The sequence below is a fragment of the Zosterops lateralis genome (assembly GCF_965231275.1).
Source record: "Zosterops lateralis genome assembly, chromosome: 14".
Lineage (NCBI taxonomy): Eukaryota > Metazoa > Chordata > Aves > Passeriformes > Zosteropidae > Zosterops > Zosterops lateralis.
Genome location: NC_139774.1, coordinates 4,767,693 through 4,786,562, shown reverse-complemented (window position 1 = coordinate 4,786,562; position 18,870 = coordinate 4,767,693). Strand labels below are relative to the sequence as shown.

The window sequence follows — 18,870 nt, the reverse complement described above, 5'->3', positions numbered from 1 at the left end:
GAATATATGGCAAACAGCACTGAGAGTTTTCAGCCTGCACTTGGGATACCATGGTTTGCATTATTTCTCTTATTTGCATGTTTAAATTGACTTCACTTTTCAGTCAGTCCCTTTTTCACTCCCTGAGAACATGGAGAAGGCTGTGCATGTGAAAAGTTGGTGGAATTGTCTCAGTTCCCTTCCACACCTGAAGTTCAGTTTATGGGATTTCTCATCCAGGCCCAGGTTACTGTTTGATCATCACAAAGAATTCTTAAATTTGTGACAAACAATATAATGTAAAACAAGAGCCCCTTAATACTGTTCTCTAAGTGTAGCTACAGATGTGGAAGGAAGATGTGCAATATTCCTGGAATGATGTCCTCTATGGCTTTTGGAAGGATTCATTCCTCTTCACTCGGTCTGTTTGCAAACAATCTAAAAAATGTGGCACATCATCTGTTTTCCTGTCATTTCCAAATAAGTTAGAGAGGTGCAGGGAATCAGGGATTGCTTCCCTTTTTATCACAGGTATTTATTAAGACTATGGCTTCTCTAGCAAGTCTCATTTTTCTTCATGTTTTTCTGAAACACTTTTTTTATGCTTTTCAGCTGGAAATCTCCACTGTAAGAACTGTCATAAATAATATTTATATCATAATCTAATATTGATACAGTTTTTTTAAATGTAGTGTAGCTTTGTGGTCTAAATGATTGAAACATGCAGCTGAATTTTATCCCCTTTGAGTTAGGTCAGATGTTTAGTTGTTGATTTACTGCGTGATTTCTGAAAGACTTAGTGACAGTTCTTAAAAACTTACAAAATAAAACTACATAGCACTGTCTCTTAGGATAACCAGCTCTCAGTTTATGGTCCTGAGGGATAAAAACCCTCTACAGCACCTTTCAGGAGTGACTTGTTAGTCCTCCATCAGGCCAGGCATCTTTCCATTGTCTTTTCACAATGAAGATTAAATTGCTGTAAAACATTTCATCTGGTAGACCGTGCTGAAATCCTTTCCAAGAGTGCCAAATCCCTTTTAGCTAAAGAAATAAATTTGAATTTGTTCTTAATTCGCTCATTACAAATTTATGTTGACTGTTCCTTATCATCATTTCTTATCTTCACAAAAGTCATGTTTGGCAATTGGTTCCATGTCATTTGATATCAGAGTTAAGCTGACAGGTCTATTAATTTCTTTTTCCTCCCCTTCTCCTCACTTTGCAAGGCAGGTATTGCTTCGTGTGCCTCTGGGATGCTTCATCCTCTCCAAGTGTTCTGAGATGATCACAAATTGGTTAGATATTTTTATATATATATATATTGGTTGTTTTCTCAAATATTTTCTCAAAAGCTGTAGGCTCAACTTTTGATGTTATTGGTGTGATGCCTAAATATTCTTTAGTCATTGATTTAAAGAAATTGTACAGAGTTTTTTTCTTTTAATTATATGTTCTAGTTATAATACAGTGCCTTTTTGAAGATAAAAGCAAAATCTCTGTTAAGAATTCATCCAGTTCTAGCACAACTTTGCTTCTTTTTTTCCTCCCTTATACTTACAGGGTTTTTTTTATTTTTCCTCTTCCTTACAGCTTCTGACTCATGTTGTGCTTTACATTTCTAATGATCAGGAATAAAAATACAGTGTATAATCTTATTCTGTTATTAACAGAATTAGCATAAAAAAACCCCACAAAGAAATCACGAAAAAATTAATATAGATGTTGTCAAGATCGAAAGGAGAAGTGTTTCTAACAATTAAAGTTCATAACACACAGCATGAATGTAGCAATTGTTCTGTTATGGCAGCTGACTCCATTTGATGTATATACAATTAAAACCCTGAAGAACTAATTTTTAAACATTCTTCACATATGTGAAATACTTTGCTATCCACAGTGCTTTTGTTTGGACTTGCGAAAAAGCTCTCATATATAGTAAAAGAACTTGAATGGAAAGAAATAAAGAGCAGAAAATTGTAATTTTATTTTTTTTAGCCGAGTGCCAAACGTGTGCATTTAATCCCCTTGTGATTAAAACGCTTAAAGGTGCACTTACCTTCCCGTGTGAGTATTCCCATTCTCTGAAATGAGGCTGCTTGTGCTTAAAACTTTTAGCAAGGCCATATGAAAGAACAGGTTTTGTGCATTGTTAACTAAATAGTACTGATGACTCCATTAAAAGGAACATGCATACAATATCTTTGAATTTATGCCCTTATTGCTCCCATTTTTCAAATTTGAAATATTGAAAGCAAGGTAAAGGTAAAGCTATCTGCAACCTTCAGAGTGCAGCAAAAGAAAAGAAGCCTCTCATCATAAATATCATTACCTCAATTGCATTTTTCCACCCAACTGGGTAATTTTGAAACTCTAACTCATGCAAAGGAGAGGAGTGAAGAAAGAAATCACACTTGGTCTGTTGTGCCAGCCATACCATAGTAGTTTTAAGGTTGTATTTTATCCACATCTACTCGCTGGTTTTTAAACCTTACATTTGTAATAAGGTTTTCATTGCGCTTCAGTGAAGTGTTGCAAGGGTCAGTTACCTGCCATACTGTACCTATTACGAGTTGAAGGTTTTAATCCTTCTTTAGGTTTTTTTTGCAAATGTATTGCCACTGTATACTTGTTGAGTTCCAGAGAGGCTTTGAGACATGATTATTATGTACTGAATAAGCATAAATTGTTGTCACATCCTATCAGAATAATATGTAGCATTGATTCTATACATGATCTTCCAGAATATTTACAAGGGAAATGTAAATCACCTCAGCTTGGTGTTGGTGGTATGTCTAGACTTTTTGTAAATGTATGCACTGAGTTCTTAATATGTCTTTTGAGGTCTATCAGTTGTTAGTAATTATTATGTAAGAATAGCAGTCCATGTCAAAGCTTATAAATCCAGTCTCTACACCTGCACTCTCCTGCAATAACTTTACACATATGAATATGTTGGTAATTTCCATGTGATTTTTTTTCCTTAATTATTATTTTGAGTTAATAATGTTGGAAATACTTAGTGTAAGTCTTGAAGTATCAGTGGCAAGAGAAGGCTCTGAGGAAGAAGATTATAGCAGACTTCTTTCATGTGGTTATGAGCACTGGAATGTTCTGTCCTTGTCTTAGTGTTCTTTTTATTACGTGTTCTAAAGTTTTGCCCCAACCCAGCCAACAGTGCTGTCTGATGCCTCACTAATGGCTCACTGATGCCTTGTGAGCTAGAGGACTGAGCTGGTAAGGTACTTTGGCTGCTTGCTAAAATAAAGTAATTTCTAGTAAGTTGTGGCTTCATATTAGGCAGTTAATTATATGTATGGATTACAGATCGCAGCATTAGCTTGGAAATATTAATGTCATTCTAAAAAGTTGCTTCATGACTGATGCAGACCTTCGAATTCTTAACATCTCTAAGTTAACTGGTGACAGCCCTGATGATAAATGTTGGGCACCAGATTGTAGTAATATCCATGGATGGCAGGGACAAGGAACTCTGCAGACCTGAGATATTCTAGAAACACGTAGTTTTATTGCAAGGGTCATGGGTAAAGAGGGCTTTGCCTTCAGCCACCAGCCTCAGCTGAAGCAAAGTCCTAAAGAGAGAAAGGGGAGAGAGAGATAGGGTGGATCTAAGGGGTAGAAACAGGGTAAGAGTAGGGGAAAGAGAGCAAGCAAGAGAGTAGGGGAAAAGAGGACAGAAAAAGCGTGGGGAAAAAGCAGGAGCAAGAGAGAGAGGGGAAGAGAGGGGAGAAGCAAGAGAGCCATCACCTTGTTACAATACATTCTATCTCTTTTTTTGTTGAATATTCTAATTTACAGTGACCAACCGGTGCAAGATACAAAACCTACAAACTTTGCATGCAGCCTATAAGAACTACTATATTACCATGTCATTTTATATTCTAAACTCTAAAGACTACTTTCTTATCTGTTTTCTCTGTGATGTCTTGGCAGAGTGGAAAGGCTCCATTCCTGACTCCTTTTGTTTTCCTGTCCTTCAACCCATCTTCAGCTCATCACCGTTTTCCTGCCTCCCATGCCTACATCTCAAAGCTAGCCTTCATTTCTATTTCACTCACAGGTTTTACATCTGCAGTATTTCTTACCATACAATCATATCCATAAGTCCTTCCTGTTCCATCTTTCCCAACACATGACTATTCGTTTTAGGGAACACAAACGCTGATGTTTAAATATGCCATAAAGGTGCACAGACTGTAAGACTGTGGTCATATTGGTGCTTACTTTCCTCATGCTCCCATAGTCAGTCACACCTGGAAATCTTTTGGGTCTTCTTGTTTTGCAATCTGAATTGTAGAAATCTGTCTTTGTTTAAGTATTCCAATGTCCAGCAGCTCGAGGTTAATAGCGTTATCCCATGTTCTTATCCAAAGCTTTAAATATTTTCCATCATGGCTTTGATTAGGGCATGGAAGTAGATATCTTTGAGTAGATGATCTTTCCAGCCCAAACCATTCTGTAGCTGGTTGTGTGAAAAGAGGCTCTTTCAGTTTTGGATCCTGATCTCATTTCTGTGAACAAAGCACATAGGACTGTCAGGAAAGTTCAGGGCAAGGAAAAAGGGCTTTGCTCTCTTAAAACAGGTTTGCTCCTTTATTTTTGGTGTCAACAATCAGAAATTCTTGCACACCTAACAGGAATCAACTGGGTGAAATAAAAGCACCATTTCTGCCATATGATTTTCATCCCAGGTAATCCTAAACAGGATGCAGTTCACAGAAGTACAAAAATGACCACGAAGTTGTATAGACACCTGTAAATCTTGTTCCTCTTTTGAGCCTACATCAGGTATTCTGTGGGGAAGCAACTTGCCATGCCTAGTGAGTTTTAGAATCATTGTGTCATTTGGAAGAGCTCAAATGCCACTAAGGAAATAAACAGGAAGAGGCACTTCAGAGAAGCAATATGGAATGGAAATGGGCTAAGAGGGTATAAATGTAATTAGCGAAACACATTTTCATGACTAGTAAAATTAGCACCCGTTTATACATGTTATACACTTGAACCCTTGTTGACACCTGAGGCTAGGAAAATATATCTGCTAATCAAAACATGTAATTATATCCTATGAAGCTGAAGTAATGCACCGAAGCCTTGCTCTTCGTGGTGTTAATGATTTGTGAAACTCATTTACCCAATCACCTCAGTTTGTCCTTTCTTGCTGTATTTCTGTTCCCCAAAATAGTGAGGTCAGGGACATTATAAAGCAATTAAGTATTAGATCTATGGAAGAGCGAGCATTGTGTAAATTGTTAGATGGTATTGATATTAGAGAAGAAGGTGCTCTCAATAGTGGGGATGAATTCTCTGGTTATAAAATAAGCAAAGCAAGATAAGTTATTAACTTGCTGGAGAACTGAAATTCCTGTGGAGCTGTAATGTACTGGAGTGGTTGGTAACTTGTAATTCCCCACTGGCATGACCTTACTTTGCTGTCTTCAGAGCCCCCATCTACATCTAATTGAAAAACATTATGGTCTGACACAAATATAAAGGGGGAAAAAAGTATAAATGATTAGGTTTTGTAGTGGTTTGGGTCCATACAAGAGAAGTACTGAGGAAAAAAGGGATATAAAAAATGTTTACTAAGTTTCATGATATGACAAGAGATAAATTTATTTTGGTTTGCAGCCCAATTGTAAAGTAGCATTGTGAAGATGTAAGAGATGAATCAACTTAATTTGGAAGAACAATTTATTTATTCTGGCAGTAGTGGTGTGTCACTTCAGTGAAAGGGATGCTGCCATGGCCATGGACATCTTGCAGCTTTTGGTTTATGTGGGTGGGTAGAAAAGGTTGGGAGGGGGGAAGGGGGCAAGAAGAATTTAGATAGAGTTTTTCATTCATGAATAAATACAACTTATTCACAATAGCATTAAAATCATCTTTAGTTCTTGCAGTTCAACAAAATCTTCAGGCTAGTTAAATTATAAAGATGATTGCAAAAGGGAGAAATGCTTCTGCTGTAGAACAGATGTTATCCATCTTGATTAAGCAGCTCTGGCAGGTAATTTTAAATAACCAGTCCTAAATACTCTTTTAAACCACTTTTGGTTTCTATATCTGGCTGTTTTAGATGAACCAAACAAGAAGAAAACAAGAAGAGTTTTTATAACAATGCTACTTTACCATTCTTCACTTGCACCAGTTTTATTGACATTCAATGGGGATGTTTACTTTCTATGAAAGCCAAGATAATTAAAATTTAAAACTGAATAAACATAGTATCCATAATGTTTATTAATCATGAGGTTCTGTGAAGAACAGTGTAGTATAAAAGTGCATTAACTAGTACAGATACATTAGCATATGTAGTATTAAGAGATTTGTTAGAAAACTGGAAATGAGCAGAAAATTTACTGCTTCTAATATTTGAAGGTAAATTAATTCAATGTATCATAGTTCTGTTGATATCTTCCTTTGCACCCTAATTTCATGTTAGAGAAACTGTGGCAGTATTTGCATGTTGTATTTGCTATATGCAATGTAGTTACTGTCCTAAATTTCCCATTTAGCTGCATTGATCTCATAGTTTTAGGTGAACACACATGGAATATCATAGACATTTTGAAAAAAACCCACAATTTAAGTCAACAAAATTTATTTTAAAAAATTGCTGTGCCTACCTTGAGATAAGATTGGAGAGTCTAAAAAAGCTTTCTTATAAATAGAACTGGTATGGCAATATATAATTCTGCATTGAATCTGTACAGAAGACATCTAATGCAGGAATGGAATGTTCTGTTAATTATTATTGTGCATCTACTGGAATTGCTGTAGGTGTTCTTTCAGTATGTTCTATTTGTGATGGGATATCTGGTAACTCTTCTAAGTTGTAACATTTATGGTAGAAGCTATTTCAATATTGAGACGACTGTAGTTCCCCATTTAAAGTCCTTAGGTATAATTTTTGAGTATGAATTTAAAACTTTCTGTCTCTGTATACACTGCTTACCTCAAACCAGTGTAATGGAATCTGAATACCTGTGCAAGGAGTGGACTGCATGGACATTCAGAATCCAGAAACACTACCAGAGGAATTAGGGGAAAAGGAGTGGAAGCTCAATCACAGACCTTGAGTTCTCTTCAGAGTGAATTGTTGCCTGGGCTGCACTACTCACACCTTAACACAGCGAGGATTGTTCATGCTTAGTGACATTTAAATTTAACATTTTTCCTTGCTTTATCAATTTATATTACCCAGTCATGCAAGAACTTATTTTTTTAGGGAGGTTGTTTTTGCACTCTGTTCTGAAGATTAAAAGAGCAAAGTGTCCAACACACAGCTTTAATCCCCTCAGTTCTGTGCCCATGTTGTGCTTAATGAAGCCTTTTTGTAACTGAAGTGCCTGATTTTCCTCCTGGAGTCAGGAGAGAGTGGGAGATGCTTTTAGATATTTTCCAGAGGAAGACCATTCTGTCATGAATTCACTCATTTAAAATAGGTAGACAAGACTTCCCTCTGAACACATCTGAGGAGTGCTTATTTCTCTCCCCTGACTGCAGAGAATAGCTTTGGCTTCTCTGTAAAGAATCTGGCCATGGCCTAAGTGCCTAATTTAGGTAAAGAAGATCCCACCTATATGGGTTTTTAATGAATTCTGGGCATGTTGACCAGTAAATAACAGCTTAACAGGGTTTTGTCAGTGTTAGATGGTGAAAGGAAAGGTCATAAAGATGAACTTTGAGATATTTGTTTGTGAAAGGGCTGCTTCAGCTGTGACATTGCTCTCCTGAACCTTCCAGAAGTGATGTTTCACCTTTAGTTGTCCCTTTCTGTGAACTATTGCTATCAGTGTGATTTGCCTGGTGGCCTCCGTGTACCAGATGATATCTAGGGTTTGTCATGGCTGACAAATAGGATTTGATATGTGGAAATTTAAATAGTTCTAAATGTTTGTCATGGAGTACAACCCCCAAGTCGTTGGGAGGGACTAGTTAAGATGTCAGTGCCCTTGGATGCTCCATCAATGTTCATGTGAATCGTATCATGATACCCTGCTGGTGAAACTCTTACATCCAGAGGTGAACTAGTGAATTTACAACTTCCTCTGTGGAACAGAGGTTCTGCTTTGTCATAATTCCAAGCTCTGTTTGCTGTCTCCCTCAGAAGAGTGCTGGTTTTACAGCTCAGTGCTTCTCTGTGTTGGAACAGGGTCAGCAGCTCTATGGATTTTCTCAGTGATAAACATGACTGCATCCAGGAAAGACCTGGGTTTAAATTCTATTTTCTAAACCACACCTTTGCTCCCAGATGATTGAATACAGCTCTTGACCACGGGTGACTGGTGGCATGTTTAATGTCCCAAGTTAATGACCCAACCTGCATCAGAGGTGTTGTGATAAAAGCAATGACAATTGTGGGATCACTGCTGGGCTGAGGCACAGTCTGTCCACTTTGAGAAAACAGGTTTTCTAATGACTCTTCACTTGACTCATCTCCTCCTGCCTTTGTGTCATCTTCTCCAATTTGGCAGATATTATCCAAGTTGAAAGCGGAAAATTATTTTTTCTGACTGATGTAACTTGGTCCTATGGCTAGTACTAAAAAAGAAAGTCTAAAAAAATATTACTGGCATGTGAAAATTCTTATTATGTTCTTAAGTTTATCTCTTGTCATGTTTTTACATCAGCTGGCAAAGTGTGCAGTATTTTATACATGAGCATGCTTTCCTTCCATCCTAATGCACTTTTTGGATCTGCTGAACAACAGGGATGTGTTCAGGATTTGTGCCCTGCACAATGAGAGGGCAGGAGTTGGTACAGAGACTGCCATGGCAGCAGTGCAAGGAAAGGAAATAAAACCTCTGGACAGGGCCAGCCCCCTCCCCTCCCACATTCTAAACAGGCCCTTAGTGTTTGGACAATACCCAATCCTTGACCTGAAAAGATGTGTGATGTGTCCAGTTTTTGGGGTATTTTTACCTTGGAAGAATAAAATGCTTAGCTGCACCTATTACAGTCTAAATGTATTTCTTCAGGACAGTCCTCTGATTCTTGGTCCTCAGAGCTTTTGAGTTGGTTTTTTCCCAGGTCTAACAGAATTGTAACTAGTTGTGTTCTCTCACCTTCTTGTCTGTCTTTTCACATCTTTTACTCCAGCTTTTCCTGAAGGTTTTGTAGTTTGTTGCTCCATTAAATGCAAGCACGGAGTGTGCAGTGGAAAACTGTGAACATGAGGTAGTTTTTGTAGGAACATCTTAACTTGAGTCCTGGATCTCTGTTTACACCTAAGGTCATTCTTGTGTTATTTGTATCTTTTGTCTCCGACTTCTTCCTGTGCTCCTGCTCTTGCCTCCAGCTCTGCTTCTCATCTCTCATGCTGGGATTGGCAATGAGACGCTGTGCTAAGGCAGTTTGATGGCTCCTTTTCATATCCTAATGATTTTTCTCTCATTTTTGAGATTACTCTGACCCATTTATTGCTTTGTTCTTCTTAATATGACATTTATGGACAATGATGGACACTTAAAAAATGGACAACAGTTGAAAATTTTCAAATGTCAGCCTGTTTCAAATACTATTTAACACTTCTAAAGTTCAAGACACTACTTGGCCTTTTCTTGCTTCCTCTTTAATGAAGACTGAAACTTCTTCATTCTGCTCCCAAAAGCAGAAGCATTTGATGTAGATTAACACTGACTCTACTTTTCAGACACCCTTCATCCCACAACAGACCATGTATGGGATCAAATGGCATCATTTTGATGAACTAAAATATTTGGAGATAAGCTGTCTGTGAACTGTCTTATGCTTTTGGCATTTCCATGGTAATATATGTGGAGGAGGAGAAATCTGACTTATACATGTTTTCCCAGTCATGATTTGTCATTATAAGTGAAGATTCTTTTAGGTAATGTAGTCAACACAATTAAAGCTAAAAGCCAAGTTTGGCATAATCCCAGTTTTAGCCTTTTGGAAATATCATTTTTACAGAGTGAGATTACACGAAGCTCTTAATTGCCAGGATTTATAAGAAAACACCTCAGTATGCACTGATATTTCACTATATACACAAATAATTGTGTATGGTGCCATAATGTGTGTGTGTGTGTGTGTGTGTGTGTGTGTGTGTGTGTGTGTGACAGAGGGCTGAGTATTTTCTGGAATTTTTTGTGGGAAGTCTGGAGATTCTGTGCAACAGCACTGTCTTGTGCCATGGTTTAGATGGCTTTTATCTATCCACTAGAAGCTATTTCAGGATAAATTGACAACCTGCACTGTGTCTTTTTACTCAATCACCTCTGTGTGCCGAGTGCCAGTAGTGTTTTCAGAGCAGCACTTATGATAAGGAAAAAGCAGGCATAAAATGGGCTGCTGAGGATTTATTGGGAGGCCTCGTTGTGTTGATCAGGAGCTCTGCCAGCCCAGTGACTCCACTGCCTCTTGAGTGAACAGGTAGAGCCTTTTCTAGCCAGAGCATTTCTCCTCCTCAGAGATAAAAAGGGTGGAATGAACAGGCGCTGAGACAGCTTGTCACTGCTGAATCTTGTCCTGACAGCTGCCTTAGCAGAATGCATTTGATAAACTGTGATTGACAAAATACTTGAAAACTGCAGCTTAAAACTGAATTTCTGGAGAGTGTGAAAGTAGACAGGATAAAGTAAGAATAGTCTTGTGAGCACACAGAGCTGTCATCACGCACATAACTCTCTTTAAATTTGAAAAATAGAAAGCTTTAGGGAAACCTAGACTGTCCTAATATAATTATCAAGATCATTACTGAAACTGAGCCTTCATCTGCAGCTAGGTCCTTATGCAGTATTTTCTGCTTGTTTACTACACAAAATCTAGTGTTGTAATTTAATTCAGTGGTAGACAAGGGGCAAAACAAGCAAAAAGAAAATCATCTGTGGATTGCTGTGAACCTTTAGAGTCTGTACATAAATTTTGAAGTTTTATGGTCCATTTTCATCCTGAAGAAAGAATTGGCAACAGTGGACCAATCCACCAAGTGGATTCCCTTGACTTTACATCTGTGGTCTGAGAAAATGAGTTTCCACTTACTGCAAATTAAGCTCATCATTTCCCCAAAAGAAAACCCTTTTAATGCATCTTCTCCATGATTGGAAGCACTCAGAGGGCTCTTTTCTTATGTGGGTTTTCTGCTCTGTTTCAAATCAATGTAATCTCCTTAATAGCTTATATAAAATAATATATGTCATTGGACAAAACTCTGAAAATTAATTACATCACTCCTATGTAAACACTGGGATGATTTTCAAAGCGCTTCTGTAGTCTTATAAAACAGTCTATATAAAATAATATATGTCTTAATAGTCTACATAAAATAATATATGTCATTCCATAAAACTCTGAAAGTAATTACATCACTCCTGTATAAATACTGGGATGATTTTCAAAGCACTTCTGTGTATATTCGGTTACGAACAGGAGAAGGGGTCACTGCCAGTACTGCTGACTGCAGGGTGCAGTGGCAGGGAGCAGAGCACACACTCTGTTGGTTGTAGTCATTAAACTGCACTACCACTTGATGCATTTGTTGGTGTTTGTTCTATTTTTCATTTGCATTTAAATTCCTGTGAAGGAAAGATAAGATAGAGGTAAACAAATGATGCTTATTTGCTCTTCAGTTGAGCTCCTAGTAGACTTGTGACTTAGAGAAAGAAAACATTGGGGAAAAAATGCCTCAGCATCCTCTGCAAAGCATCACACCTCCATTCATTCTCCAGCAGATTTCAAAAGACACATCCCTCAGGTTTTAATGAAAACATAAATCAACAGGGAGTAACTAAAAATACACTTAAAGTTAACAGGAAACTAGGTCGATCACCACATGACTCAGTATTTGTAGCTTGGGTAAAATACATTGCAATGTTTTCCACATTGTAAATATCCTTCTGGTCCAAGAGAAAGTGTTTTCTGTGTTTATTTCCTATCCCTTTTGAGTCAGAGAGTGGAATGCTTTCTCTGTAACTGTGCACAGCATGAAGCTGTGATTGTTTGGGTGTGCCTGTCTTGTCCAGGGCAATTTTTCTGCTTTTTTCTGTACAAACTGGGCACCGAGGGCTCCATTCCATGGGGAAACAGATGAGAGTGTTTGTTGTCAGCCCATGTTGTGTGCAGAGGGAAGCAGCTGCCAGCATGTGTGAGGTAACATATGTTGTTACAGAAAAGAGCTGATTTTATCTGGGTTTTTTCTGAGTGTTACAGCCTCTTCCTGCACTTTGTTCTGTTCGTGGGGCAAACTTAATTTTGATGGGGAAACAGAAATGTACTGAAGTGACTGATTTCTGTATGGCAGTGTAGGAATTTCCTGAATAATCTCACAATGTGAATGGGAGCTGTGACAGTATGTGAAATGGATAAAGGAATTATGGTAGGCTTTGAATTGTCTATTAAGATTCAGGAAAGTTAAAGTACAACAGTGGACAATCCTGTGAAGGGATTATTACAATGCAATATTACATTGTAATATTACAATAACACAAACCAAACCCCTTCTTATAACAAAACTAGGAAGCAACGAGAAATTTATTTAAAGAAGAAACTAGAAAATACTGTCATTATTGTAAAAAGGTGTTGGAAGGTCCATAAACATTGAACAATATGTTGAATTCTCATTCTTTCATTTAAAGAATTATAGTGGTTTTTATGAATTAAAGAATTTTGCAGTTGAACTGCAGAAGGTTGGAGCCAGCAAGATGAGTTACCCAAAGTGTAGCTTATTTTCCTTTTGAGGCAAACTTTAATATTCTTTAGTGTAAAAACAACTGGTGACATGACTGGAGCCTCTGCTGCTGTGATTGACATAAAAAATGTGAAAAATGAATGATTGCTCACTGTCTTTTACCTGGATGGAAACTATTCAGCATGAAATTAGCAAATGGCAGATCTAAAACAAGCAAAAATCCACCTCATACGTTCAGGGTTTCTTGTCCCTGGACTTTGGAAATCCTAAGAGTTTACACTGGTTCAGAGCCAGACTTGAGGAACTGATGGGAAAAAAATCAACCAGAGCTGTTGAATAAAATTGTCAGGAAATTGGAGAGGCAAGCTCCTGGAGCTACAGAGGATATTCTCAAGTATTACTTTCATGTATTTATTCTAGTTTTATACTTTTCCCTGGGCTAGAGAAGTGATAAAATATCTTTGATAGATTCACTACAGGTTGTACTTACATTCTTTATCAAAGAGTTCTGAGAATAGTTTTGTTTCAAAGCTATAGGTGATCTCATTATAGAGGCTGAACAGATATTTGGTAAAGTTTGAGATAGAAATCTTGTTCTTCATATCTTTTTTCCCCAGGAAAAAACACAGTGAAGCAGTAAGCTTGTCTTCTCATGAGTTGTGTGTCAGTTCTTAGCTCTTCAAAATTGTTTACAGGCACAAATGACAAATAAGATGTTACCAACTAAATTACTTGAAAACTGTAATTTGATTTTTTTTTCCACTAGTAAAACTTGCTGTAGAAAGACAGGAGAGATCAGTAAGTAAAAGTAGGTTTAAAGGTGGTTGAGGCTCATCAATTAATTAACTTGCCATAGCAATTTAAAAACAAACAATAATTCTTAAGAGTGAAGAACATAAATGAATAATGAGGAAAGCAGATGCTGAAGTTATTACTTCAAGAGCTTTGTTTTGTTTTGTGAGTCGCTGCTATTGCTACAACACTGATCTCAATCACTTTCTTTGTATTTTAGAGGCTTTCTTGGTTTTAAATGAGCAATGAGCTACAGTGTTAGAGACAGGATGTTGTAGTGTCTGTGGAATATTCAGGTTGTTGGGAAAAATCAAGAGCAGCTACCTTTAATTTTTCCCTAATTCTACAAAAGGAGCAGGAAATTAGTATGGTCAGAAAACTGGTTGACTTATCCTTTCTTTACACTTTCAAGCTGAAAAATTTTTGCCCACAATAAGGAAAAAAAACATTTTTATGGAATTGCTTATAGGATTTAAACTAGTTTTAGTCTTCTCCATAAAGTTTTTATTCATGCAGTTTTGTCTGGTGCCACAAACGAGGAGAAAAGGCAGTGGGTGCCTTAATTGAAGTGTTGAGTGGTTTTGGTACAGTGCATGTGGTCTGCTCCACATTTTAAACTTTGTACCTGGCAGCTTCTGTTGTGAAATTTCATTCATGTGAATTTTGCCACCATATTTATGTAAGGATAACCAGTTTAGAGATATAATTTTGTTTTTAATAGGAGAGTTACTGATCTTTCCAGGTGTTAAGTTTTTGATCTCAAAACAGTCATTGTCACTGAGTAAAGTGTTGTTTGTGAGAGGCTTGCATGGAAGAGGTATTAAAGAAAGAAAAAGCAACTGTAAAGAACCTTCAGTCTGCTTGAATCTTTTCTTAATTTTTAAGAAGTTATTCCCATGAGAATTGTGACTTACATCTCCATGATTATTAAATCATGACTCATAGCTGGGTCATTGGTCTGTATGGGGCTGCTGAACCGTTCCTAACAGCACAAAGTAATCGTTCTGGAATTGACCTTTACTTCAAAAAGGAAAAGTAAAGCTGGAAGGAAAAAACGTTGGGAAGTTTCAACTATAGTTCTACTTTTTGTGTGAGTCAATGACCATGCTGAATTAAGAGGCAGTTATGAATATTTTAGATGTTAGGGCTTGGCTGTTCGGGGGAATTTGAGAAGATTTATCAAAATTACCAGATACGTAGTGGCATGATCTTAATGTGATATTGTGAAATTGATTGGCACTCCTACATAGACATAATCATTTGGACTTAATAGGGCTGATTTAATTCTTTTGGGAGATAAGACTAATAGAAATCATTTAATTTGACTTAAATAAATCTACTTGAAATTTAGGTTCAGTTAACTTTGACTTCATAGTTATAACAGACTTCTACACAAAGAAATAGACACATCTCTGCACTCTAAGTGCTGATCTGAATTATGCATGTCCCCGTGACTCTTGTGGTAGAAAGGCATCCCAATGCTTTTGGTATTCCATAGGAAATTAAAAAAAAAAGTGTAAGAATTTTTCATTTTAATTTCTGTGTTGTTGTGTAGATAAATACTTTCTTTATTCTCTGTTAAAGGCATGGATAGTGTCCTTGGAAAACCCAGCTCCTGTGCAGTAGATCTGTTGCTGGCCATACTGGTAACATTTAGGAAGTTTTAAATTGCAATGCAAGTCAGAACTTCTTCTGACTCTCATTTTCTAACCTTACCTTTAGGCTGAGGAGAGGGAAAATGGTGTGTTTGCTGTGGAGTTCACTGAAATAAAATATATTTTCAGATGTCCTTGAACTGCATTAGAGCATTTTCCTTTGTAGTGTTTGTCAATTGTGCAGGAATGCTGGGTGGTGTGTTAGCATATTATTTGTGGAAGTATACTCTTAAATATGTCTTGTGGGTGTTTTGCATTGGAGAATAATTGTGCTTGAGAGCTGCCAGTACACTCTGAAGGTAAAGCTTTTTTAAGCCTAATTGAGCTGTTGAATGCGCTTTGGAGGAGAGAGAACCGAACACAACTTTCACAAAGGATCAAACAAAACACTGGATGTAAAATGTGCAGTAGAACATAATAGAGTAATACAGCAGAGAGTAATTCTGCCAAGACAATATGGGAAAAGAAAAATTGTGTGGCCTTTTTGTTGCAGAACAGTTCTTATTCCTATACCTTTGTGCACGACTTTTGTATTACTGATTTTTTTCTAACTGGAGGTGGTGTGAGTAGAGGTTGAGTACTGCACTTTTTACATTTGCCCATCAGGCATGGTTTGAAGTATTAGGGTAAAATGTGAAGAAGAAAAATCCCTGTTTTTTGAGGGCAAAGTAGAATATTGAACTATCTGACACTGAGAGAATCTTCTATTGGTTGCTCCGGGGTATGTCCTGTTCCTCACTAACCATAACGAGCAATAATCCTTGAGCAAATAACAATGAAAATATACTGAGGTACCAACAGAGGAGAAACTCTGCTCACAGCAAGTGGTCAGTAAAGAGGAAATCAGAAACCTTTGGGGCAGGTCTCAGCCACACAGGTGTGACAGGAAAGGAGCAAGGGTTTATTACTGGATGGTTTTGTGTAAATGTAGGGAGGGAGGGAAAGCAGCTTGAGAAATTCAGGCTATTTATTTGTAAGGCTTTTTTTCAAGGCTTCTGAAGTGCTACTTTGTAAAAATAAACCAGCTTTTTATTGTATATTACTAGTAAAAATTGGGTTATGCCACTTTGATAAATAGGAGAGGAAAAATGAGAACAGAGCTTAGGAGGATATTTAGGCTCTGGTCATACTTAATGTTCCACAGTTATTTTCTAGATCAATGTTGACTGAGAGACATAAGACTTACGGGTGGAGGAAGCAAGTCTTATAAAATGTAAGGAAGTTTTCGTATGTACAAGAACCCCCAAACAACCTAACCATAAACAATGTGGTATCATCTTAAAGGGTGGAGCACATCTTACATGATTGGTTGCCAAACTGTTAGTGATGCCAATTAGAAAATGCTAAACAGCAAAATGCAGAATACCTGTGAGGTAATGAGACTGGGAATTTAAAGTGCATAGCAGGAAGCATCTATTTAAACTAGGAAGGGGAGAATTTCAAAGGAAGGAAACAACTGGGAGTGAAGAGAGAGAGAGGGGAGTGGTGCTTGTTCCTGGGTTGCTGATGGCAGTGAGGAGTTGCTAGGACAGCTCAAAATAGGGACTAGAACTAAGAACAAGGGGATATTTGGTGGACAGCCTCTTTCCCAGGACAAAGACATGTCCTGTGGGGCCCAGGTGTGCTCTGCACTGGGATCCTGAGGAGCAGAACCTCTGGCTGCTGGCGTCCAGAGGTGCCTCCCAGATGGGGGGGATGGATCTGCTCAGGGTGAAAGGTTCCCTGGGAGGCTGTTGGGCTGGGAGGGAATTTAGAGCAATATTTAAAATATGCAGAAGGCAAGGAGCTGGTCTGAACTCTGTGTTCCCTATGATAGAGCTGGGCAGGAATTGCAGTGGCTGCTGTCAGAAGGTGCTGCCAGGATTTGTCCTGGTGCCTAAAATCACCTCTGCCAGCTCTGGCTTTTGGCTGAAACTGGAGCTGGAGACAGCAAACCAAAAACTGCTGCTGCTCATCTTTGAAAGGCAAGGACAGAAAATAGGTTTCTTTCTCCCTGCCAGTTACTGTGGGAGGGGTTGTATTTTAAGGGAATGTATGGGAGGAGCACAGGAAATTCACACAGGTTTTACCTTTCCAGATATAACTGTGGTGTCTGATAGGGACTAAAATTAACTTAAAGTTCTATGGATTTACTTACAAAAGATTTTTTTCCTAATTTTTGGTAAAGCCAAAGATTGTAGGTCATAGTCTGCTCTATCCTGTCTGATAATTGCAAAATCCATTACCATCCCTTCAAGATGTTTTTTTATAAAAGACTGCACTAAATCTGAATAAAAGCCTAATAAGTAGATTAGTTAGAATAGTCCTCCTGAGGATGGTTGATTCCAAGTGTAGCTGCTAGAGATAACCCTAAATGCAATTAGGTTTAACTCCCTGTGAGTGTCAAAGGAAGGTAATACCCACGGAGACTTCCCTTCAGATGACACTATTTTAAAGTGTCTTAACATTTAAATATTCTTTCCTTTGAGCATTGGCAACATTTTTTTTTTAATTGTTGGAGAGATAGTTCTTGGTGTCTTGAGGTTTAGCCGTTAGTTTTAGGTGGTTCCCATAAAAAGAGGGATGGTTCAGCTTCCTTGGGTGAACAATTTGTTGTCCTCATCTGTGTCCTTTATAAGGATTAAATATCCCAAGGTGACCACAGACAGGTGAAAGAGAAAATAGCAGATTGAGTAACTTACACAAGCTTAAAGGGTAATGTGATAAAACATCAGTAAATGAATTGTTGATGAATTAATTCTGGTTTTTCTCATAAAAGAGAGATGAAAGCTAAAGCTTGTATTAAAACAGAAATAGAGACATTAAAGATTTTGTAACTTTGCGTATTATAGAATGGGATATAACAGAAATAGTATAATTGCAAACTGCTAAAATGGTTTAATTTAGCTGTAAGTACTGCAGAAGAATTTCATTGTATTTGAGTTCGGTTCCATTTTGACATAGAAAAAGAAAAGGAAAAAAGCTTAATGAAACAATTCCGTGACTTCCTCTTTGATATATTCCTGCATGTGGATGTGTTTAGTTATATTTAATTTCTCCCATTAAAAAAAATGAAAATAATATCAACTTTTAGTATTTTGTTCAGGGAAAAATTGCTGGTGATATCAAAACAAGAAATTTGCAAAAAAGTTTTATTTACCAGCATTTTTACATTGATATCCACAGTGCTTTGCCCTTCACATTTCTTTGCCTAACTTGTATTCTGTTCCTTGTATTATCTTCCTTGATAAGTGTTCCTGAAAATATTTTTTTTTCCTTCCTTGTTTTTAAAGCAAAAGTCTGGGACATCAAAATAAAGCTAAAAGTACCAAAAATGTCTTATAGTTGTACCTTATCAAAATTTAACTTCTTGTGTGGCAGGGAGACATTGAGCCCAGTTCAGTGAATTCTACCTGGTTTTTATTGTTTGTAACTTGTCCCTTGAAATTCTTTTTCCCCCCAAAGCCAGAGGTGTGAGACTCAGGAGCTGTCATTCTCTCACATTGTTCCACTTGAAGACAATTATTTTTGCTCCTAACAAATAGCTAATTTGTTGTCTAGCATGCAAAGTGATTTATTTTCTATTGTCTTGGTCAGCCTTTTTTTTATTTGTGTCAATGTGTTGCCTTTTTTTCTTTCCATATAATAAATTGCTGTGTTTACAGAGCACATTTTCACTGTTGATTTTTTTGAGTGTTGGGTGAAAGATTAAATTATTATCTTATAAATATTATGAAGGATTTGAACGTGAGATGCGACGAGTAAAATTATTTTCCAGTGAAAACTTACAGA

The 18,870-nt window shown here is 37.3% G+C and overlaps 1 protein-coding gene across 6 annotated transcripts in view; it reads left to right on the top strand.

The window, feature by feature from the left end:
- TENM2 (teneurin transmembrane protein 2) overlaps positions 1-18,870 on the top strand; it is a gene marked incomplete at its 5' end in the record, with an annotated part of 486,538 nt that overhangs the window by 177,155 nt on the left and 290,513 nt on the right. The window lies entirely within an intron of this gene.